The 26186-nt window shown below is 37.5% G+C and overlaps 1 long non-coding RNA gene and 2 pseudogenes across 1 annotated transcript in view; 1 reads left to right on the top strand and 2 right to left on the bottom strand.

The window, feature by feature from the left end:
- Positions 1-26186, bottom strand: part of LOC126949283 (uncharacterized) — a 128838-nt gene that overhangs the window by 35834 nt on the left and 66818 nt on the right. Inside the window, exon 4 of the long non-coding RNA XR_007723653.1 lies at positions 213-407. This is a non-coding gene — a long non-coding RNA (uncharacterized LOC126949283). The remainder of the gene's footprint in view (positions 1-212; positions 408-26186) is intronic.
- LOC126949269 (citrate synthase, mitochondrial-like) lies at positions 3604-5604 on the bottom strand (annotated as a pseudogene).
- LOC126949275 (40S ribosomal protein S15a-like) lies at positions 18267-18713 on the top strand (annotated as a pseudogene).

Below are 26186 nucleotides of genomic sequence, written 5' to 3'. Positions count from 1 at the left end.
GAACAAATAGCCTCACACTTTCATTTCTCACCAGGTCCTTCAAACTGTAGCCAGTCCTGAATGCACCCAACTGGGTCTTTTAAATCATAAACCAGATCATATCACATCTCTGCTCAAGACACTACAAAGGCTTCCTACCTCATTCAGAATAAAAGGCAAAAGCCCTACAATGGCCTCCAGGGACACATGTGACACCTCTCCCCACCTCTCACCTCTCTGATCTCATCTTCTATCACTCTGCCTTTTGCACATTCCTTGATGTTTCTCAAACACACTAAGAACACTTTCAACCTTAGGGCCCTTGCATAGCTTTTTCTTCTGACTGCTGCACTCTTACTTGAACATTGCATGACTTGCTCTCATGTTTTCTTCAAGCCAAATTATAAGTGAAGCCTTCTCAGATTACTCTAAATAAAATAGAAATAAACATCAACCCCTTGGCACTCTGGTGCTTTCTACCCACTTTATCTGCTTTATTTATTTATTTATGACAGGGTCTCACTGTCACCCAGGCTGGAGTACAGTGGTGCGATCATGGCTCACTGCAGTCTCAAACTCCTGGGCTCAAGCAATCCTCCCACCTCAGCTTCCCAAGTAGCTGGGACTATAGGCATGAACCACCACGCCTGGCTATTTTTGTTGTTTTTATTGAGGGAGGGTCTTACTGTGTTGCCCAGGCTGGTCTCAATCTCCTGAGCTCAGGCAATCCTCCCACCTCAGCCTCCCAAAGTGCTGGGATCACAGGCGTGAACCACCCACCCACATGCCCAGCTCACCTGCTTTATTTTTTAACTTATACCTATCACAAGCTGACATTCATTCTTACTTAATTACTTATATATAGCCTGTATGCCTCTGCAAATCTAAAATGTAAGCTTCCCAATCTCGGGGATATTGCGCTGTTCTTTGTGATATTTCTCTCACCTGGGGCACTGCATACCACATAGTATTTGTTGAATGAATGAATGAATGAATGCACACATCATATTGAGAGGCAGGCAGCATTGCTTCCATGCCCATGTTGTGTATACACTTCAGGTAAGCTAACAGCAGTGAAACTGATGTCACTTCTCAAGTATTTTGAAAGTATCAGAGAGAAAGTGTTTCAAAAGAGCAAAGGAGTGACTCTAGTCCAACTGAAGACACAGCCATTCATGTGACAATTGTCTTCTATTTCTTTGTGAGCTGCTGTACTGCTGCCTCATGAACATCTTTAACTTTTCTACTATTACTTAATGTTTTTACACATTGAAATATGATTTCCTCAGCCCCAAGGCTCTCCCTGTAGATAGAAAATTATCCCTTATGACCCAGAAGAGCACACTCTGGGTCTACTCACTCTGTCAATGTGGGATGATTAGTTGGTTGTCAACACCACAAGACTCTCCTCATCTGATGGATGTAGATGTACCAGAGTGTCAAACTTTCAGAGGAAGAGCCAGAAATATTCATCGAGAATACATTTGTGCCGTTTAGTTAAAGCTCTCTGCAATGGATGCATTGCTGGTGCTCTGCTCAGTTCCTCTTTACCTGCTTCTGCACTCATGCTGTGATGGGAGCTGTGAGTACTGATGGATGCCCCCTTCTCCAGAGAATTGCTCTCGGCCAGTGCTAGCACAGGAAGCTCTACCTCTTTCCCTTCTCACCAAACCCTGGGCCAAGGACTAATCGACCCAGGTAGGGCAACCCCATGCCTTGGGATGGTATTAACCCTGTGGTGCAATTTGTGCTCCAGAGCTTCCCCAGGGGTGAGACGGAAGCACGTGTCCTGTTGTGTCCACAGCTACACTCAGCCTTTTTTGCTCACTCAATCCCCATTTTGGGCTATGTCTTCAGAAACTAAACCGAAGGCACTATCCAAAGATTACTTTTGTATTTCTTGTAGAAGCCCCTTCCACCCACACACATATACATTCCTTAAATAGATTCCTATGACCTACCAGATGAAGCCCAGGCTTCTTATCTGCACATTAGGTCTTTGCATGGTCAGTCAGGTCTCTGTCTTTCAAGATTTATTTTTCACTATCATACACCATATTAACCTACTCAGGGCTGACTATTTTACATTCTCTCCCAGCCCTGCACATTCTTTGCAAAGGCCTCCCCTGCCTTGCCTGAATGATGAACACTCTATTCCTTATTCAAGACTCTAATATCACTTCCCCATGAAGGCTCCTCAGATTCCTCTAGGCTCGGTAGGTGCCACTCCTCAGTTCCCTACAGCATATGGTGTCAATGACAACAGTGATATGCTTGTCTGATTCCTCCACTTAACTGTGAACTTTTTGCTGTTGTTAATAAAGATGTTTATTTTGCATTTTATACAGAACAGCCTGAAGTCTGCCTCATGACTTGATGGTTACCCAGGGATTTACGTGTGTCCAACTGAACACCGTGGTTCTGGGATTGGGGATCCACACAAACAAAGGCAGGAGTTTGGAGGGAAGAAGGGGGCACAGCAGGAGTGTATCTCAAGCCCACCTCAAAGACAGCATAGCATTCCAAGTTGCTGAAAACCTGTGCAAATGGGGCCTCTAAAACAAACATTGTACTGTGAGCTCTTGGGGAAGGTACAGGAAAAGGATGTTGATAAATAAGGGGGCATTTTCTTGAGGCAGCGGATGAGGAGGGAGGCTTACTATTTTTAATGCTCTCAGCCCCAGGACATGATAATCAGAGGAGATCATGTCCAATTTTGAATCAGTTCCCTGTTCAAAAAGTGGTGCTAATACCCCAGGGACCAGACTCTGAAAATACCATGCTGGTCATTCCTGAGTCCCTGTTCTATGCCCCACAACATATTAGAAGGGTAAGGGAAAGTCAGAGGGTAGTGGCTTGTGTTCTGTGGAAGTAAAAAACCTGAGTTCATATTAAGCACTGATAAAACCCAATCACTGGGACTACAGATCTACTGAGAGGTTTCTAGTAGGGACCAAGAGTAGGAGGTCCAGAACATCCTCAGCTCGAGATACAACAGGTGTGGAAAGTCTGGGAGGAGGTGAGTATTAAAGTAATGGGAAACAGAACACTCCCAGGCCTTAATTTTAATTGGATAGTTTTAAAAATCGAAATAGAATCTAACGTTGGGTGCCAGTCACCACAAATGCCATGCCTTTATGGTCACTTGGCATCTTAAACATTTGCCAAAGCATGCCTGTCTGGCTAACCAAAAGGTCTTTCTAGGAGGTGTTCGTGTGCACGAGAGAGTGCCAAGGGGCTTGGTACTGCTGACTATCCAGTGTGATTCCTATGGAAACAGAAGGGGCAGAGTCTTGGTTAGCTGGCTTGTTGAGGTTTGACAGAGAAGAAGCAAAAGCTCTAACGTGACTATAGATTCTCTGCAACTGGCTTTGACCCAGAGAAAGAGGAGCCACATTCTCACTCTAGAGATACAGAGGGACCACACCTAAACCACAGCACATGCATTCGTTCTGGTCATCCTACAGTTGATGGGCAACTCATACCAGGCAGGGGAAGGGATCTGGTTAGGGAAGAAGGGATCACTTTTCATTTTTTAAACTCTGAATTAATATTTTAACCTCAAACAGATTATCAGTGCCTCAGATATAATTTAATCTTAAGTCTTTAAAGGCCCCCTGAAACAACAATATACATTTTTTAAGGCTTCCTCACTTTCTGATAGTCAGTTTCCCCCAGTATCCAGTTTTATCCTGACATAGAGTCCACAGACTTCATCAGACCACCTGTGCTCATGGACTTGGGTCTTTCTAGAGGGAAGTCTCGGGCTCAGCTCCAGATGAGCTGTGCCAATACACCCAATGCCTGTGATGCCCCAAACAGGACCGCATTGCAATGTATCTCCGTCATGCTATAGTACAGGAGAGCACCCCACCATGAGCATCTACTTTGGGCCCAGGATTCTCGGCCTTACCCTAATCTCAGAGGATATTGGGTACAATCTTGTATAACTGAGCAACCAACTTAAACATGGGATCATTATGCGGTGTTTCAGAGCAAACTCTTGCTGACAGGTACATTGTGGCTCAATCTTCCTTAGCACTGCATGGCCATAGCCTGGAACAACCCATCTCGAGTTGAAAGTAGTCTCGTAACTTCTCATCTGACACATCTTTGCCGACTTCCTTCTGTAGTTGTGTTAGCCAGACAGGCACTTCCTGATTTGCCAGTCCATGCAGAGGACCTGCCAGCCCGTTCATGGCTGCTGCAAAGGACAGGGAAGGGTCTGAAAGGGCACTGCCCGCCAAGTGGCTGCTATAAGCACTTACATTGCTGTGCTCATGGTCACTGTGGATGGTGAGCTACAGGTGCTTGAGCTCAGTGAACTGAGCATCAGTATAGCCTAACATGTTGGTGAAACAGTGGGACCAGTCCAGCTTAGAGTCAGTGGCCCCAATACCGCTGCTCTCTCAGTAGAGATTTTGGTAGACCTTTGCTGCAACACAAGGTAGCTTTGTGATTAGATATACATGGTCTTCATAAATCAACTCCCAGTACTTGGTTCGGCTGGCACCCTCTGCATGTGCTCAGGGAAAGTTGTTTAGGGCTGCCACGGCTTCACTGAGCTCAAACATGGGTATAGATTGGTGGGAACGTTGTCCAGCATGGTGACCACATGGGAAGGTAGAGCTGCCCTCTTTGCCCACTCTCTCGAGAGCCAAGATACCTGTTCCTCTCTTGGGGTCTGTCCAGTTACCAGCAGCCAAAATAAGTCCCCTGGGTAGGGGTCCTTCCCCACCCTTAGCCTTGGGTAGCAGTTTTTGGTATTCAGGGATACTAAAGCCTTGGAAACAGAAACCCTCATGAGGATCAAGAATGGATGTTTTATACACCAGTCCCTTAATGCCTCTCATGTTGCCATACATTGCGTCTGCAGTGATTTGGCCCACCACCTTCTTGCAATGTCGCTGCCTGAAGGTCTTAATTCTGGCCTGCTCCTTAACTATCAGGTCAGCCAATAAGTCTTTCAAATTCTTGGAGGAAGCACTGGCATGTCAGGCAGCAGAACAAGACAAGATGCACTGTTGCTTCCCAAGAGCCTGGCAGCCGCACTGGGTAAAACCATGGTGAGTGACCTCTGCGATCTGGTGGAGAGGCAAGAAGGGGAGAGAGCTGCGGCAGGAACAGGAACCACCACCACGGCACCAGAGACGGCAATGGGTGGACAAGGTTGAAAGGAGGCAGCTGAGGGAACACGTAGATGAACCCGCAGCAGGTGCCCAGCCGGGGGTCCTCAGCAAGGCCCTGCCCACTGCCAACTATGAACTTATTAAAAGTGACTTTCCAATAGTTCTTAGCAGCATGTAGAGTAGAAGATGGAACAATGTATACCTTCAGAATGCACAGAGCCAATGCATTTTTGGATTACAAATAAATCAATTTAAGACCTATTGCTTCTGATAATGATTTGCAAATTGAGAAAATTCTGGAAAAATAGACATCCAACAAGTTAATAGTGATTATACCTAATGACAGGGTTACTGGTGGGGTTTTGTTTATTTGTATGTTCTTATTTGTTTCTTGTTTCTTATGTCAGCAAATTTTAAATAGCGTATGCAAAATGATGATCCCAATAATAAAAAATATTGTGTTTATTCATAAGAGTTAATGTTTATAGAAAGGAAAAGACGAGAATGTTTTTGGACAGATTAGGATTTAAACAAAAATGTTAAACAGAATACAAAATACGTTTTTTCTCCTGTTGTCTAGCTTTTGTGCAGTGAACACATGTTGCTTTTATAATAAGAAATATACATTTTAAGTTTCAAAATTACTTAGAAAGATTTTGTAAACAACCTAAAAGAAAATAAATGTGTTTGGTGCATCCATTTCTGAGTTTACAGTAGTGTTGAATAGCCCAGCCAAACAACACATGACCTGAATTGAATACAAGTTTACTTGACTCACTCACTATTCCAGAAGGGTGACCACATTCTTTTGTGTTACTACATGTCATCAGTGCCTGTAAGAGACAGAAGTCTTTGGATGGTGTTAAGGTTTTTCATTGGTTTTCTTGTATTCTTAACATTTTATGGTCAAGGTCTTTTGATGTGGGTTTATCCCATAATACTTGTGATAAATGAAAATACATGAACATGGAAGGAAAAACAGGAATGAATTGAGAAAAATCACATCATTCCAGGTAGTCTGTCTCTCCAAAAAAAAATCATCAAACTAAACCACATGGTATTAAAATTCATTCCTAAATTCTCAGCACAAATAAACTTCTGACTCTTTTTTCTTGGAGAGGAAAGTAATGAAAGTGATGACAATATTTAAGATGAGATATCATCTTAGCTTTACATATTCTATGTTGAGAAGTCTTTTCTTTAAAAATTAATTTGTCCGAACAGCTTTCACCTTTTCCTCTCTATAAAATATTATTTAGGCCAGGCGTGGTGGCTCACGCCTATAATCCCAGCACTTTGGGAGGCCGAGGCAGGTGGATCACTTGAGGTCAGGAGTTTGAGACCAGCCTGGCCAACATGGCGAAACCCCGTCTCTACTAAATATATTTTAAAAAATTAGCTGGGCATGGTGGCACATGCCTGCAATCTCAGCTACTTGGGAGGCTAAGGCACGAAAATTGCTTGAACCCAGGGGGTGGAGGTTGCAGTGAGCCAAGACTGTGCCACTGCACTCCAGCCTGGGAGACAGAGCAAGACTCTGTCTCAAAAATAAATAAATAAATGCATACATATTATTAAATTATCAGTTCACTATTTAAGGGATACAATACTGTGTTTTCATTTTTGGAATCATAATTTTATATATTGTTATTCAAGTTCACTAATAATTTAGAGATTTTCTGCATGTTTTAAGGGATAATATGATAGGAAGGGTGAGCTACATGTTTTGATTCCATAATTTTAAAAAATTTGTTTGGTAAGGCGTACTCAAATGAACTGTAATGACACCTTATTTCCGCAATGCCTTTCATCTGAAGATCTCAAAATATCCAACATTTTGAACACATTATTAAACTATTCTCACTGTGACAAAAGTACTATATTTTAGAAATATTTAAATTTTTCCATTCTTTATCCTCCCTAGATGTGTTGACGCCTTTGGAATTTTCAAAGAAAATGTTGTTCATATTTAATAGGCAATTTGGAAAATATTTTATAATGTAACTTAGTTTCTACAGTAGCACACAAAGTATATGGGGGGATATTCTTAGCTCAACAAGCATAACAAAACAAACAAAAAAAAACGATTAAAACTACCTGTAATTCCAGCACTTTGGGAGGCCAAGGCAGGAGGATTGCTTGAGGCCAGGAGTTCAAGACCACCCTGGGATAACATAGCAAGATCTTGTCTCTACAAAAAAATAAAAATAAAATAAAAATTAACTGGGTGTGGTGGAACATGCCTGTAGTCCTAGCTACTCAAGAGGCTGAGGTGGGAGGATTGCTTGAGCCCAGGAGTCTGAGATTACAGTGAACTGTGATCATCAGGTCACTGGACTTCAACCTGGGTGGCAGAGAGAGACCCTGACTCTAAAATAAAAATAAAAATAAAAGTACCTGTAATATTTTGAATATCTATTATGCACCAGGCCCTATGCCAGGCATGCTACATTTGATATCTTAAAACCTCAGCCAGGCGCAGTGGCTCATGCCTATAATCCCAGCACTTTGGAAGGCCGAGGTGGATGGATCACGAGGTCAGGAGATCGAGACCATCCTGGCTTACACGGTGAAACCCCATCTCTACTAAAAATACAAACAATTAGCCAGGCATGGTGGCTGGCGCCTGTAGTCCCAGCTACTCGGGAGGCTGAGGCAGGAGAATGGCGTGAACCCGGAAGGCGGAGCTTGCAGTGAGCCGAAATCGCCCCACTGCACTCCAGTCTGGGCAACAGAGCGAGACTCTGTCTCAAAAAAAAAAAAAAAAAAAAAAAAAAAAACAACCTCACAGAATCCTTCCTGATTGCTCCACAGTTAGATAAACATGGAGGAGAGAGTGGAAGAGGGTTTCATTCCAATTTTTCTTTGCCTCTTTCATTTATTAATCATTCCAACTATTGGTAATTTTTTAAAAAGTTACATTCAGAAGCAAGAATTAAGAATACTGATAGATTCTTCATGACAGTTTATGTCTTTATTTTTTTTATTGAGGCAGGGTCTCACTCTGCCACTCAAGTTGGAGTGCAGTAGTGCAATCACAGCTCACTGCAGCCTCAACCTCCTGGACTCAAGTGATCCTCCTGCCTAAGCCTCCCGAGGAGCTGGGACTACACATATGTACCATCACGCTTGGCTAATTTTTGTAGAGATGGGGTTTCACCATGTTGCCCAGGCTGGTCTTGAACTCTTGGGCTCAAGTGATCACCTGTCCCACCCCCCAAAATGCTGGGATTACAGGCATGAGCCACTTGGCCCGGCCAACAGTTTATATCTTTTTTTTTTTTTTTTTTTTTTTTGAGATGGAGTCTTGCTCTGTTGCCCAGGCTGGAGTGCAATGGCATGATCTTGGCTTACTGCAATCTCCACCTCCCGGGATCAAGCAATTCTCCTGCCTCAGCCTCCTGAGTAACTGGGATTACAGGCGCATGCCACCGTGCCTGGCTAATTTTTGTATTTTTAGTAAAGACGGGTTTCACCATGTTGGTCAGGCTGGTCTCGAACTCGTGACCTCGTGATCCACCCACCTTGGCCTCCCAAAGTGCTGGGATTACAGGAGTGAGCCACCATGCCCAGCCCAGTTTATATCTTCAATGTGAGTGGTGAGATGACGTGAAGATAGTGGGTTTATTTAGGTGACTCATGGTCCTGATGTTATAGGTTAGAGCAGCATTTCCCAAGCACATCCCATATACCACTGCTAGTCCTCGACACAACTTTAGGTTAACATTTGAACATTTTACTAGCTATATAGTTTTAACATTTTAACAGTTACTTTTTTTTTTTTTTTTAAGACAGTGTCTTGCTTTGACAAGACACCCAGGTTGGAGTACAATGGCAGGATCTCAGCTCACTGCAGCCCTGACTTCCCAGGTTCAAGTGATCCTCCCTCCTCAGCCTCCCAAGTAGCTGGGACCACAGGTGCACACCACCAGGCCTGGCTACTTTTTTTTTTTGTATTTTTTGTAGAGATGGTGTTTCACCATGTTGCCCAAACTGGTCTCAATCTCCTGGGTTCAAGTGGTCCACCCACATTGGTGTCTCAAAGTGCTGGGGTTACAGGCATGAGCCACTGTGCCTAGCCAATATTTTCAACATCTATCCAGAAACAAACTAGCAGAATAAACTTTATTTTTCTTTTTCTTTTTTTTTTTTGAGACAGAGTCTCGCTCTGTCGCCCAGGCTGGAGTGCAGTAGCACGATCTCAGCTCAGTGCAAGCTCCGCCTCCCGGGTTCATGTAACACTAACAGGTGATTCAGTAATTAATAAAGTTTTACAGCTTTCAACACGAGTGCTCTTATTTGTTAGAAATGTCTTCTATTATGTCTAGGAATATTTTTAAACCTCTTAACCATAATTTAAAAATAGTGGCTTACACCTGTAATCCCAGCACTTTGGGAGGCTGAGGCAGGCGGGTGACTTGAGGTCAGGAGTTCGAGACCAGCCTGGCCAATATGGTGAAACTCCAGCTCTACAAAAAATAAAAAATAAAAAAAATTAGCCAGGCATGGTGGCAGGCGTCTGTAATCCCAACTATTTGGGAGGCTGAGGCAGGAGAATTACAGAGGACATAGTGAGCCGAGATCGTGCCACTGCACTCCTCCAGCCTGGAGGACAGAACGAGACTCTGTCTCAAACAAAACAAAACAAAACAAAACAAAACAAAACAAAACAAAAAACAGAAGGATCATTTTTTTTTTTAAAAAAAGAGTCCTTCAAAACCACAATGTTATACCATCTCATACCAGTCAGAATGGCTACTATTAAAATTTTAAAATAACAGATACTGGCGAGGTTGTATCATTTATAAATGGTATTACTTGCCATAAGGCCAAAATATGTAATGCCATGGACTAATTCTGGTTACTTATGCGGACCCATGAATGGATCGAAGTGTCAATAATTAAAATGTCTGCCTTGGATGTAAGGATACTGTGAGTATACAAATGACCACTATATTTTCTCATATATTGAATTTCCAGTCTCATCATCATGTATTTCTTAGTGATGTATCAATTCAGCACTTCTAGAAGTCAAATGTACATACATATTATCATGAACTATAATCCAGATTGAACTTTTTTAAAATTTAACTTTTAAGTTCAGGGGTACATGTGGAAGTTTGTTATATAGGTAAACTTGTGTCATAGGGGGTTTGTTGTACAGATTATTTTGCAACCCAGGTATTAAGCCAAGTACCCATTAGTTATTTTTCCTGATCTCATCTCCTCCCACCCTTCACCCTCCATCCTCCTATAGGCCCCAGTGTGTGTTGTTCTCCTCTATGTGTCCATGTATTCTTGTCATTTAGCTCCTACTTATAAGTGATAATATGTGGTGTTTGGTTTTCTTTTCCTGTGTTAGTTTGCTAAGGATAATGGCCTCCAGCTCCATCCACATTCCTGCAAAGGACACGATTGTTCTTTTTGATAGCTGCATAGTATTCTACGGAGTATTTATACCACATTTTCTTTATCCAGTCTACCACTGATCAGCACTTAGATTGATTCTATGTCTTTGCTATTGTGAATAGTGCTGCAGTGAATATACACATGCATGTGTCTTTACAGCAGAACAATTTATATTCCTTTGGGGATATGCCCACTAATGAGATTGCTAGGTGAAATGGTATTTCTGTTTTCAGGCCTTTGAGGAATTTCCACACTGTCTTTTACAATGGTTGAATTAATTTACACTCCTACCAACGGTATATAAGCATTCCTTTTTCTCTGCAACCTTGCCAGAATTTGTTATTTTTTGACTTTTTAATAATAGCAGTTCTGACTGGTGTGAGCTGGTATTGCATCGTGGTTTTGAAGAACTGTTTTTTAAAAAAAAATGGATTCTATTATGATTAAGAGGTTTAAAAACTTTCTGGACATAATAGAAGAGATTTATAACAAATATGAGCACTAGTGTTGATCGTGGCAAAACTTAATTAATGACTGAATCATCTGTTTGTGTTATAAAATGCAAGCTTCAACAAAAATAACGGTACACAAAAATGATAAAAATAGTTTGAAATTTGCAATTTAATTGCCAGCTGAGAGTGAACCTATTTCATTGTAGGTTGTGTCTCAAAATACTGGTGTCATTTGACACACACAAAGAACATTATGAGAAACTTATTAAAATTTCTGAGGCAAAGTAGAAGAATATTCAGGCATCCTAAGAACTAACATTGTGTGTAATATGGATAAGAACACAAAAGCTGGAGAAATGTTGCTGTAAAATAATTGATGAAACACATATAATCCTACAGGCAAATAAATGCAAAAGCAGTGACTGGGGACAAAGCAAGTAAAATGATTGATAAAGTGCCTCTGTCAAATAAGAGTCTATTTCGGAATTGCAGCTATGAACAGAAAGTAAGTTAAGGATCAATTATTATTCAGAGAATGACAGTCAATAAATTTCTCTGAAAACTGATGAATCTACCAGTATTGTACAGTCAGAAAATCTTTGGTAATTATCTGACATGATCTGAGTAAAGTGATATATAAAAAACTTTTCTCAGCCAAATTGTACATTTGAAGTAATATTTTTAAATGTATTGATTATTTCAGGTAATCAATAGCAATGATAAGAAGTGATATTGAGGCAGGAAATAAGCTCTGCAGACAGGGAACCTAAAGAATTCCTAGAACTAAATTAAACTGAAAAACCCCAACCTTCTAAACCCAAGTATTAATAAAGAACTTTGTAACTTCACTTCAGCTATGGCAGGAAACATCCTCTTCATTTGCATAGGACACACACCAAGTAAATAACTTTGTAACTTCACTTCATCTTCTTCATTTACATAGGGCATACACCAAGTAACCAATGGGAAATCTCTAAAGGGTATTTAAACCCTAGACAATTCTGTAACCAGCGCTCTTGAGCTGCTTGCTCAAGCCGTCTCCCACCCTGTGGAATGCGCTTTTGTTTTCAATAAATCTCTGCTTTTGTTGCTTCATTCTTTCCTTGCTTTGTTTGTGTGTTTTGTCCAATTCTTTGTTCAAAATGCCAAGAACCTGGACACCTTCCACTGGTAAGAGTATGAGCAGGAATTCCACTCTGAGGTATCTACCCACAAGACCTGGAAGTATGTCCACACACAGATTTGTACTCAAATGTTCCTAGCAGCATTATTCACAATATTCTGAAATTGTAAACACTCCAACATCCATCGACCTGAGAATGGATAAACTCAGTGTGATCCTCATACAATGAAATACTATTCAGCAAGAAAAAGGAACAAAATATTGGTATTTGCTACAAAATGGCTGAACCTCAAATACATTATGCAACTTGAAAGAAACCAAATGCAAAAGAGTACACATTGTATGATTCCATTCATATGAAATGTTCAAGAAAAAGACAACTGTGTAGAGACAGAGAGCAGACCAGAGGTTTTCTGGAAACAAAGGTGGGAAACAGGACTGATTTCAGACAGCCTCGAGAGAAGTTAAGGGGAGGGGGTGATGGAAATGTTCTAAAACTGTATTGTAGTGATGGTTCAAAAACTTAAAACTCTGTAAATAAAGTTGCCCCAATGGAGTATCACAATCCCTAGCCAGCTCATTGACTCAACCATCTACCAAAGGAATGAGCAGGACCCCATGAGGAAGGAGTCGAGACACAACGGTAGTAATTAACCAGTTTTTCCCTAAAGGAATCTGATTATTTATTCAGGTAAGTGTCCATGGGAGAAGGGTAAAACCCAGATCTTATGATGGTTGTTGAATACAGAGTCTGAGTCAGCTCTTATACCTGATACCAGCACTGAAATGTATAATGTGTGTGGATCAATGCTCCTCAAACTTCAACATTCATTGAATCACACACAAAAAAGAGCTGTTAAAACAAATTCCTGAGCTCCTCGCCAACAAAGAGATTCTGGTTCAGCACAATTCTGAATTTCTAACAAGCTCCCAGGTGATGAAGACAATGAAGGTCCACAGATCACACTTTGGGTGGTGCTTGTCTACGTGATATCCATATGGGAAATTTCCATTTAACCCACTCATATTCCAAGACAACTTCCCTCTTGAAAAGTTGCTTACAGGACATGCACATGAATCCTAAAATTACATAAAAATAAAAACATAACTCAGTAATGATATTCACATCAATGTACAAAGAAATTACATCACTACCTGCATTTAGTCAAGGATAATAATTCCTTTCACTCCTTAAATTTGTCTCAATTTTTTAGTTCAATCATTAGAACTCATTTTGTCTTGTAATTAAGAAAGATTATCAATTGTTTCCAACGAAATAGATGAATAAACACAATGTATTAATTTTTATTAATAACTATTATGATCCACTAGCAAAAGCATACATTACATGGAAGACAGCTTTTTAAATGAAACTGAGTCCCACAAAAAAATCCTACCATCTATCAAATCAAATAATCACAGATCTATTATGATGATGGTTAAGAACAAAAATAGGCAATGTTTTTCAAATGCTGAAATAAACTCTAATCTAAGCAAACAACACACTACAAAACTCTACCTAAAATGGGCAGGAGAATCTCACCACAACTGGACATTGCTTTTAAATATTGTCAAACAATTATATGTTGTCTTTGTTCCCATCCTTCATTTTTATTGTATGAAACTTCATATTGATATCATCAATTACAATCCAACATTTCCTCTCAAGCACTGCCACTCAATAAAGTCAGGAATGTTATCACATCATGGGTAATTGCTGAATTATTGTTTTTAAAATAACATCTGTATGTGTGTACTTTGAGCTGAAATATGTCAGCTCCATTGCCAGAAGTTGGTATTATTATAGCATATTTCAGAAATGTAGCAGCTTTCAAAATAATTTTTAAAAGCATTTTACTTTTATCACAGGAACTTCAGAGCATGCATGTGAGCTTGACAAAGCTACTATGCTTCCCAATGCCATATAATTTTTCAACATACTGTTGTTAGATTTACATCACTCAGAAAACTGGGGGGAGTACCTGTTTCTCTGGTCTTCTGTGTCCCTCTCTGTAGTAAACAAGATAATACCTGCCTCCTTGCTGAAATATTGTGAAGCTACAGGAGCTAACACTATCATAAATTTTCTACCTAAAATTTTGTATATAAATGTGCTAATAAGGAGAGAAGCTTTTGAATACAACATCAGTGCTGCAGATTTCCATGAAAGCTCATTTTGGTACAACTCTAATTGGGCTGAGTGGGTGAGTGAGTCACTCTTTTCAGTGCATTCCTGGGTGGTCTTGGGATACTGGTGTAGACCAGAAGAAGCACTGCTGCCTAGAGAGTGTAGCCAACTCAACCATTCCCACCCACTCCCAACTTGGCCTGACGTCCAAGAGCCTGTTATAAGAAGTGAAGGCCCCATAGAAAGAAGCCATTTCCGAATATTTTCTTGTCTCCCAACATTTCCACAAACTAACAAAACAAGGAAGAAACTCTTGAGCACGTTGCTGTTCGTCCACTGTTCACGTAAGATATAAATACACGACTCTGTAAAACAGTGCCTACTGTTAGAAGCCTTTTATACTTATTTTTGTTTTGTTTTTAAATAGGCAACTAATTGTATTATCCAGAAAACATAACTCAAATCCATTTGAGTGTCACTTTAACATTCCTGTTTCAGTAAAAGAACAAGTAGACAGAAAATGAGTACACATGTAGTAGAAGTGACCAACACCGTCAACCAAGTAGACCTAATAGACATTTTTGGAACATTTCACCTAAAAAGAGCAGAATACACTTTCTAGTCAGCTGTACAAAGGACCATTCACAGAGATAGGCCACATATAGGGCCATAGACAGGTCTCAATAAAATTAGAAAGATAGAAATCAGACAGAGCGTGTTCTTTGACAACAATGCAATTTTACAAGTTAGTCACAAAAAATATGTGGAAATCACCAAATATGTGGAAATTAACACAATTCTAAACAATCCATGGGTCAAAACAAAAATATTGCAGGGAAAATTAGAAAATATTTTGAACTGAGTGAAAATTATATGTGCTGCCTATACTTGATGGGATACGGTGTTCAAAGGAAAAAATATAGTTGCAACTGCTTTATATCAGCATGTAGATAGAATTAAAAAGCCAAAATTAATGGCCTATGCTTTTTGTTTTCAGAAAGAGAAAAAATGAAAAGCAAAGGGAAAGAAATACATTTGAGTGAAAGGGTATTTCCTGAAGAACCTGGGTTATGCCCCCAAATTGAAGAAAGAACAACAGGAATGAGGGCCCCTGTAGGGACAGGGCCGGAAATAAGAATTCAAACATTGTCAGCCCTGTCTGCTTTCTCTCTCTCTGTTTGCCCTATTTTATTCATCACTGCATAATGCCACTGCTTTCAGTTTTTTCATGTGGCAGGGAACATCCCACATTTTCACAGCTCCTGAACACATAGAAAAGATACGTTTTCTCTCCCAGCTTCTGATTAGAACACCCTAGAGAAGGACGCTGGCCAACCTGCTCTAGACCCGTGGCTGCCCCTGGCCAGGCCACAGCAACCACTCTGATTGGCTCAGTCTGGCTGGTTATCTACCCCTGTGACCAGGGCATTGGGTGTGTGATTATGGGATTGTCTGCCCCTGGCAAAACCACAGGGCACTTCCCCCAAAGAAGCAGAGTGGCAGGGTACAGAAACAGAACCACAATCATTTTGGCTTCAGAATAGCTCTCTTTGGTATCAGCCACAGGAAAGTTATTTTTCCCATTCATAAATGAGAAAACAGAATAAGACACAAATTAAGACACACACATAGTGGAAATAGATGGAGTCAAATCATATTCATGCCATTCAAACATCACTTTTGAAGATTTTAATAAACATACCTTCCTTAGCAATCTGTTACTGATATAGGTAGATTTTCAGAAATTTTGTTTTAGGAAATATTGAGAATTTCAGACCTTAAAGTGGATTAATCAAATACTTACTTTTGGAGGGGTCAGGGAAGATAGGAGAAAATTTCCAATACATTGTTCAACAGTCTGGGGATGTGTTAGTCAATATCCATAGTGACTCAGAATACAGAAGGGAGATGGTGTTTCAGTATCCTTTATCTCTGTGCACAATGGCTCCGCTTCTTCCAGGTTCTGTTTCCAGAGAACAGGAAATATTCTGTGCTTTCTAGATTAACTCACACTTTCAGGTAGGACTTGGTATCTGAATTGACTATATCCCAGCTGAGCAGTCTACACCAAACTCTGATGTTGTCATTGGTTGTTCTGTTTTTCAGTAAAAGAAACTTATTTAGCTGAGTTCAGATCTCTGACAAATGATCAGTAGCTATCTGGAAGTGCCTAATGGTCTAACATCTAAAACTTTGGTATTATGTATAAAATTTTTATTTTTAGTTAACTGGGTGGTTCAATGGCACAGATACAAATTGAGACATCATTACGAGCCAGGAAAAATATTTACTTTTTTTTCTGTGTATTTCTTGCAATCTAAATGAGACCAAGTTGTTTATGAGAAAAGAGGAATTCTAATAGCAACCAAAGGCAAAGCTTATTCAAAAACACTTCAGGCTTTAGAAAATTAAGTCAAATTAGGTGAATTATTAAACTTCATGCAAAAGTAAAAAAGCAAATATTAAATAAAAGTGTCTTAACTAATTGGGTATAAACCAGGTTGAAACCAATTTTTAGGGGAAGGCTTTGATTTGATGTAATTATAAACAGTCATGTAATCAAAGTATCACCAAAAGCTCACAAATCACCACTAAAGAACTTATTCATGTAACCAAACACCCCCTGAACCCCAATAACCTATGGGGAAAAAAAGCTTAATTCTGTAAATGTACATATACTTGAGTTTTTTCATAAGAATAATGCTACTAGTCTAGCCCAGGATTAATACAGATATTTTTCTCTCTAACATAAATTAGAATAATTTGATAACATTTGGGTTTCATGAATAATACAGAGATAAAACCATCTCACATAATTTAGTATTAAATCACTTAATCCATAAACATTTGTAGCTGATTTCTCATAGGAAGGTAATGATACAAAATAACCTCTCAGGCAAAGTTAAAACCGTTATTTTGGAAATATAAGGATATTCTGATGATGAGCCATAGTCAGATAATATACAGGGGTCTGGGACACTAAATTCTGTTCTTGTATTTTACAAAGGCCACAACAGGAAGCAGTATAATGTAGAGGAAATAACACTGAACTAGGAGATAGGATGTTTGGACTTTGATGCCTTCTACAACCAAATAGTCAGATGACCTTGAATGAGCCACTTAACTGCTTTGTGACATAGTTATTTCTGTAAAATAAGAAGGTTTGAGAGATGATCTCAAAGTCCATTCCAGCTCTGTAATTCCATGACTCCTTACATATAAATGTGATTAGCATGGTGCTTAGACCATGGAAAATAATTTTTAAATGCTACTATATTTTCTTCCTTTCCTTTTCTTTCTTATCTTAATCCTTTTTATGAATCCAACCACATTCTCAATCCATATTGATTTCTGTATCTCTAATATGTATCTAGTACAGAAGCTGGCAAAAATTGTTATCTATTAAAAGGGTAGTATTTGTTGTCAAGGAACTCAGTCTAATAAGGCAAATGTGTAAGTAAATTGCATTACTGTGATTGAAGTCCAAAAACATTAGTAATTTATGTTCCTTACAAAACAGTACACAAAAGAGACTGATGAGCTATTCTTTAAGGTAGGCCAGAGACAATTAAGTAGAGAACATCTCAATATCTGAAATAGGTTTTTAAAAAATGATTAGGAACTAATCAGGCAATAGAGAAAACAGAATAGTCATTGGAGGCATGACACAGTAGTGTACTCAACTTAGGTGCAAATACAAAACTTGTGGTTAGTTGTCATAAATTTCCTGTTCTTAAAATCAGATTTCCTGGCATATACTATCCCTTCTGAGTGATTTTTTTTATGACAAATGGTTTATTTAGTTTAAAGCTTCTACTGAAATATCTCTATTACATTTAGTATTCCTTGATTATTATAGATATTATTATACATACAACATTATATGTTTACATATTTTGGGTTGTTCTCTATTTGGTTCCACCAATGAGTATGCCTACTCTTTCACAAATATGAAGTATATTAACTACTATAACTTCATAATATATATGATATCTAACATGGCAAGTCCTCTCAAATTTATTTTTTAAAATTTTTCCTCTTTAAGAATGTCTTACGCCCTTTCCGCCATCTTCCCGCGCCGCCACAATGGTGCGCATGAATGTCCTGGCTGATGCTCTCAAGAGCATCAACAATGCCGAAAAGAGAGGCAAACGCCAGGTGCTTATTAGGCCGTGCTCCAAAGTCATCGTCCGGTTTCTCATTGGGATGATGAAGCATGGTTACATTGGCGAATTTGAAATCACTGATGATCACAGAGCTGGGAAAATTGTTGTGAACCTTACAGGCAGGCTAAACAAGTGTGGAGGGATCAGCCCAGATTTGATATGCAACTCAAAGATCTAGAAAAATGGCAGAATAATCTGCTTCCATCCCACCAGTTTGGTTTCATTGTACTGACAACCTTAGCTGGCATCATGGACCATGAAGCAGCAAGACGAAAACACACAGGAGGGAAAATCCTGGGATTCTTTTTCTAGGGATATAATACATACATTTACAAATAAAATGCCTCATGGAAAAAAAAAAAAAAAAGAATATCTTGCCTATTCTTGAGATTTTGCTGTTTCATATAAAAGTTTAGAATCAGCTTGTCAAGTTGCACTAAAACCACCATTGGAATTTTCTTGGAATTTCATTAAGTCTAAAGATTAATTTGGGGAAAACACACATCTTCATGATATTTAGTCTTTCTATTCATGAAGTGTTATGTCTGTATTTATATAGGTCTTCTTTAATATATTTTAATAAAGTTTTAAATTGTTTCCATAAAGCTTTGCATATTTCTTGTTAGATTTGTTACTCTGTACCTATTTGCCTATTTTTATTGCTATTATAAATGGTATTTTTAATATTTTTTCAAGTTACATATTCTCTAGAATCTCTAATACAATGTTAAAGAGAAATGATGATAAACAACTTTCCCGATTTTAAATAAAATGCTAATGTATTTTACCATTAAAAAGGATGCCTTCTGTTCATTTTTGGTAGATAATTTTCATCAGATTAAAAAAAGACCCTTTTATTCCTATTTTTCTAAGAGTTTTTATAGTGAATGTGCATTGCCATTTCAAATGCCTTATTTTCATTTATTGAAATAAAATTATGATTTTTCCCTTTATTATTGCAGTGAGTTACATTAGTGAATTTTCTAATATTAAAATCCCTTGCATACTTGGGATAAACCCAATTTGGCATATATATTATATGTAATATATATAATATACATATAAAAATGTATTATATATAATATACATATAAAATGCATATATTATAAAATATATATAAATATTTATATATTATATATTATAATATATATATTTTATATCTATTTCACTGGATTTGATTTGCCAATAGTTTGCTTAGGATTTTTGCATCTATATTCATATCTGATATTGGATTACAAATTTGCTCCCCCATACAGTCTGTTCCAGCTATTTTATTGCTGCATAACGAAGTACTTACTTTAGAGGCTTAAAGTAACAACTCTTTTATTATGTCTCCTGGTTTTGTGGCTTGGAAATTTGGGCAGGGCTTCTCTGGAAAATTGTTCATTTCTGTATGCCATTAACTAAGATCATTCAGTGCTAGTCAGCTTGTGACTGAACTGAGCTGAAGTCCAAGACAAATTCAATCAAATGCCTGGTGCATTGGCAGGGAAGGCTGGAATGCTGGGCTCAGCTGGGCCCTTCTCCTTCTCCATATAGTCTCAGGGTCTCATTGCATAGTCTATACAACAGGATAGTTACACTTCTTCCACAGTAGTTCAGGGCTCCAAGCAAACAAGGTAGTACCCATCAGTCCTCTTAAAAGTTAGGTCCAGAATTATCATAACACCACTTCTGCCATATTTTGTTAGTTTTTTAAAAAGGCAGTATAAGCATTAAATACTGTAGAGGAGAGGTAAACCTAACTCTTTGTGGAACTAGTTTCAAATACTTTGCATCCGTGATTTACCTACCCAATAATTATTTATGATTTTGTTATCAAGGTCAAAGTAGTCTAATAACAATGGTTTGATTTCCTCTTTGTCTATTTGCAAGAAAACACTTAGTATGATTTTAATCATCTGATCCTTAAATGCTTGTTAGAAGTTTCTTCTAAAACCATTTTGGCCTGCTGTTTTTTGTATGAAGATAATAATTTTAACACTACTCAGGCTTTCCATTTCTTTCTGAGTCAGTTTTGATAAATCCTTTTTCTAAGGAATTATTCATTTTTTTCTAAGTGTTTAGTATATCGGTACAAAATTGTTTATTGTCTTCTCTTTTTACTGTGTACAGATCCATAGCTATGTCAATTTTATTATTAATATAACTATTTTATTTTAAGAAAACATCTCATTCTGTGGCCCAGGCTGGAGTGCAGTGGTATAAATATGGTGCATTGCAGCCTTGACCTCCTGGGCTCAAGTGATCCTCTGGCCTCAGCCTCCCAAGTAGCTGGGACCACAGGCATGTGCCACCACACTCAGATAATTTTTAAAATCTTTTTGGAGAGATGGAATCTCACCATTTTGCCCAGGCTGGTCTCAAACCCCTGGGCTCAAACAATCCTTCCACCTGGGCTTCCCAAAGTGCCCAAAGTGAGATTATAGGCATGAGCCACTGTGCCCAGTCTATGAATATTATTTATGTGTTGTTTGTTTGTCAATCTAGCCAAAATTTATTTACTTCATTAATATTTCAAAAACTAACATGGTTGTTAATTTCTATTCCTTATTTGATTGTTTCTCCTTATTTTCTGCACAATTTTTACTATTTTTTCTCTCACCATTATTTCTATTAAATTTATTGTCATGTTTTATCTTCTTTTAATCCCTTATTTTTATCCATGTCTTACCTATTTGTAAAAGTTTTTATACATCCTGAACATAAGGTTTTTGTTGATTATAAGTGTTATAAGTATGTTCTCCCACTCCATGTTTTTGCTGAAAAAGTTTTCTTAATTTTAAAGTATTCTAGTATATCAATATTTTCTTTTATGATTAGTGTTGTGTGTGCTGCTCAAGAAATCTATCACAATTTTCGAAGTCATAAATATATTCCATATTATTTTTTAAAAGATCTAGCATTCACATAGAATCAATATTTGCATTTCATATCAGTAGGGGTCAAATATATGGTTGGTTGTCTAGTTACGGTTATCAAGTTGAGCTGGAACCACTTATTGTTACCTAGTTGACCATATGGTTATCTAGTTGACCCAGAACCATTTATCGAAAAGACCCCCCCTCCTTTTCCTACTGCTCTGTAATTTCTTTTTTAACATAAATCAAATAGACGTATATGTGTGGATTTGTTACTGAGCACCATTTTGTTACATTGGTCTATTTATCCATCTTTGTTCCAGCACCACATTATTGCAATTACTATAACTTCATAATAAGCTTAATATCAATTAGAATAAGTTCTCTCTTCTTGTTCTTCTTCATTAAGAAAGTTGATTATTTATGGCTCTTGACTCATTGCATTGCTCTATGAACTTTATAATCAACTTGTCAATTCATAACTTAAGAAGACAGAAATTTCACTAGAACTGCATTAAATCTAGTGGATCAGATCGAGTAGAATTGACATCTTTGAAACACTGATTCTTTAAATCCATAAATGTAGTGTATATCTCCATTTCTTTAAGTCTTCTAAAAATTTATCTTTAAATTGTTTTTTGAATAGTGGTCATGCACAACCTATGTCAGATTTATTCCTAGGTATTGGTTGTTGTTTTAATGCTACTGTAATTATTATTTTACTTCATTTTCTAATTCTCTGCTAATACATAAAAATATGTTATGTTTTCATATTGGATATTGTACTCAATAAACTTGACAAAGTCATTTCTTAATTGTAATAATTTATCAGTGATTATTTTGGATTTTCTGAGCATAAATTATATTGTACATTAATGATACATTTTCTTTCCTTTCAAATGATTGTATTTTAATTTTATTTTGATTTATTGACTGGCTAGGACCCATACAAAAATGCTAACTCAAAGTAATGATAAGTAGTGCCCTTACATTATTTTCTATCTCAAACAGAAAGCTTTTAATATTTGCCATTGAATTTTATATTTGCTGTAGTTTGTTTTAGAATATCTTGTATTTGAAATGAGATTAAGGAGGTCTTATTCTAAGAGAAGAGCTTTTACCATTAGTAACATTAAGTTTCATCAAACACTTTTTCTGAATTCATTTGGATGATTACAACATTTTCTCTTTTATGCCGTTAATGTAGACTACAACAACTGATTTTCTAACATTAAACCTACCTCATATTTCTGAAATAAATCAAATGAGGTCAATATTTTTATCTATTGGCTGATTCAAATTTCTGATTGAATTTACAGACTTTCATATCATCATCATAAATGAATTGGCCTATAATTTTCATTCTTTAATATTCTTTAAAATTTTTCATTTTAAAAATTATACTGACCTAATAAAGTAAGCTTGGACATATTTCTTCTATTTTATTCTCCAGGAAAGGTGACAAAATTAGCACTTTATTTCACAAAGTTTACTGGCAAATACAATACATTTATTTAGAATATTTATAATTTCTATTTCTTCTTGCATTAGTTTTAGTGTTCTATTTTTCTAGGACTTTATTCATTTTACATATTTTTCAAATTTATTGGCATAAAGTTGGGAACATAGGATCTGTAGAAATATAACCTTTTCATTTCCAATATTAGGTATTTCTGCATTCTCTCTTTTTAAACTTTTTCTTCATCAGTCTCAGAAGGAAGGAGTTTGTCAATTTTATTACTCTTTCCAAAGTACCCCGTTTTGGTTTTGATGCCTCTATCTCATTTTTTTTAATCTACCATTGATTTCTTGCTTGTCTCTCTCTGATTTCTGTTCTTCTCTTCCACTGTCTTCAAGATTCATCTACTGTTTTTTTCTGATTTCTTGAGACAATTCATTAACTTTAATCTTTCTTCTTTTCTAATATATGTATTTAAAATTAAAAATTTTTCATTCAGCATGCCTTTAATTACATACCATGAATTTTGACAGGTATTATATTTATTAATATTTTAAAATATTTTCTAATTTTTGTTGTAATTTCTTCTTTAACTCACAGACTGCTTAGGAGCATATTATTTATTTTCCAACTATTTGGGGGGATTTTCAAGTTTCCTTATTGTTGTTGACTTTTAATTCTACTGTGGTTGGCTAGCACACTCCATTTTATTATAATCCTTTTAACTTTTTTCTTGATTAGAAAAAGAAAAGGTACAGCTCTCTGCCAGTGCTCATTTAATTTTACATAAATATGCTCTCTGAGGCTGAAGCAAATCGGACTGGTTTTCACTGTGAAAATAAAATATAAAAACTGGGCACGGTGGCTCATGCCTGTAATCCCAGCACTTTTGGAGGCCGAGGTGGGTGGATCACCTGAGGTCAGGAGTTCAAGACCCGCCTGGTCAATATTGTGAAACCCCACCTCTACTAAATATACAACAAAATTAGTCTTGTGTGGTGGCACATGCCTGTAATCCCAGCTACTCGGGAGGCTGAGGCAGGAAAATAGCTTGAACCAGGGAGGCAGAGGTTGCAGTGAGTCAAGATCGTGCCACTGCACTCCAGCCTGGGCAACAGAGTGAGACTCCATCTCAAATAAATAAATAAATAAATAAATATAAAAACTGTTCTTGGATTTTTTTTCTAAACAGAACTAACATCAGAATCGTCTATTTCAGAAAAACTGGATTCATCAAATGTCAACACCTGTCTGAGAAAGATGTTAACATCACACGTAAGAATGTTTGATTTTCTTGGATTCGACATTTTCGGTGACTAAGAATTACTATATTTTGTAAATGGAAATAACACTACTGAAAACAGAATGCATAAATAGAAAGATGTCTTTTCTTTTCAAAGTCGATATACGAGAGCAATGCGAAAATAGTAATAAAAGCGAGCTATTTTGTTGCAAAGTTACCTCACGGTAAACCCTACAGCCACAAAGTGTCACCAACGAGTATTCTCAGGGCTTCTCGGGGCAAACAGGCAGAGTTAAACGTGCTGCGACATGCTTTCTGCCCTGGCTAGCATACATGTACTGAATTTTAGTAAATTTTCTCTGCTCACAGAGAATTAAGCTAAAAATGTCACCATTTAGTGTTACTTTTTTCTTCTTTCTTACTTTAAATAATTGACTATTTTAGTTATATACTCTTTACTTTTTTTATTACCGTGAGAGATGAAAACCTGGATTCTTCATTTATCAAAGAGTAGCATAATTTAGTCCTTATATTTCTTCCAAGACAGTTCAAGAACCTTCGAATATGTAACCTCAGTTTATCATTCTTTAGATTTATATGGCATTGTTGTCATATATTTTAACGCTATATGTTTTAAATTCCAAATATATTATTATTATCATTCTTAATTTGAACAGTCAATATTTAGACCCTTTTTGCTGTTCTTTCTCTTGCATCTCCACACTTTTCTGTCTAGTTTTCTGTCTAGTTGCCTGTCTAAAACTATCCATTTACCCTTTCTTACTGAAGAACATGCCTTAGTATTTCTTTCAGTGTAGATTTTCAGGTGATAAATTCTTGCAGTTTTTCGTTGTGTGGAAAACACTTTTATTTCACCTTTATTGATGAAGAATGTTTTTATTGAAAATAGAATTTAAAAAAATATATATATGTATAAAGAAAAAAAAGAAAATACAATTTTAGACCGGCACTTATTTTCTTTCAGCCTTTATTTTATTGGGTTTGAATTTTCATTGCTTCTATTAACTAATTGACTATTTTTTTTCTTCTAACATATATATTTGAAATGAAACATTTCTCTCAACATAGCTTTAGCTACATATTATGAGTTTTGAAGGTTAATCCTATTTTAATTTCTGTAGAGTTACAAAGATTTTCTTCCTGGCTGCTTTTAAGCATTTTTCTATCTTTGTAGTTCTGCAACTTTACTATGATATACTTATGTGCGATTTTGCTTTTATTTACCCTGTTTGTTTCATAAAGCACCTTGAAGCTATGGCTTTAAATCAACTTGTCAAACCAAGGCCCGTGGGCTGCATGCAGCCCAGGACATCTTTGAATGTGGCCTAACACAAACTCATAAACTTTCTTAAAACATTTTGATATAAATATACATATATTTTTTTGCAATTTTTTTAAAGCTCATTAGCTATCATTTGTGATAGTGTATTTAGGTGTGGCTCAAGACAATTCTTCTTCCAATGTGACCCAGGGAAGCCAAAAGATTGGACACCTCTATTTTAAACCTCATCCTTTTTGGAAAATTTTAAGTCCATTATTACTTTAAATACACTTCTGCCTTATTTTCTTTCTACTCTTCTCCAGGACTCTAATTATTCACGTGTTAGTTGTGACTCACATATTCCCTAAACTTAGGCTATTTTATCTATTTTCTGTCTTAAAAATATATTTTCTCTGAGCTATCTTCTAAATGTTAGTCCAAACCGCACCATTTTGTAAGCTCCCTGCTATTTTGCAGACCTTGGTCAAAGTGAAACATTTCATGGGGGTTTGGGCCATGAGAAACCTCCTGTCTAACGACCTGACCGTGTCGCAAGGCGGAAAAAGACCCAACTAAGGAAACATCCCTATCATATCTTGCTGGACAAAGGTCCATGGAACACCATGATGACATCCCACTGGAACAAGGGCCAGAACCGCCTCATCATTGGAACATCTTTTCAATATCCTGCCAGACAGCAAGACACACTGGTCAGATCCCTCCTGCCCATACTTGCAACTACCCCTAGCCTGTAAACAGTGGTGGGCTCTGGCATTAGGCTGGTCCCCCACTTCTGTAGATTTTATGCTGGACATGAAGCCTGCATTTGCTGCTGAGTGTCCTCTTTCTGTGTGTGTTTTGTGTGTGTGTGTGTGTGTGTGTGTGTGTGTGTGTCTTTCTTTAACCCTCGCCATCCCTTCGAAAACTAACACTAATTCATTAATCTTCTCTTCTG

Source organism: Macaca thibetana, chromosome 2 (assembly GCF_024542745.1).
Source record: "Macaca thibetana thibetana isolate TM-01 chromosome 2, ASM2454274v1, whole genome shotgun sequence".
Taxonomy (NCBI): Eukaryota; Metazoa; Chordata; class Mammalia; order Primates; family Cercopithecidae; genus Macaca; species Macaca thibetana.
Note: the sequence above shows the minus strand (reverse complement) of the source record. Positions and strands in the feature narration are given on the sequence as shown.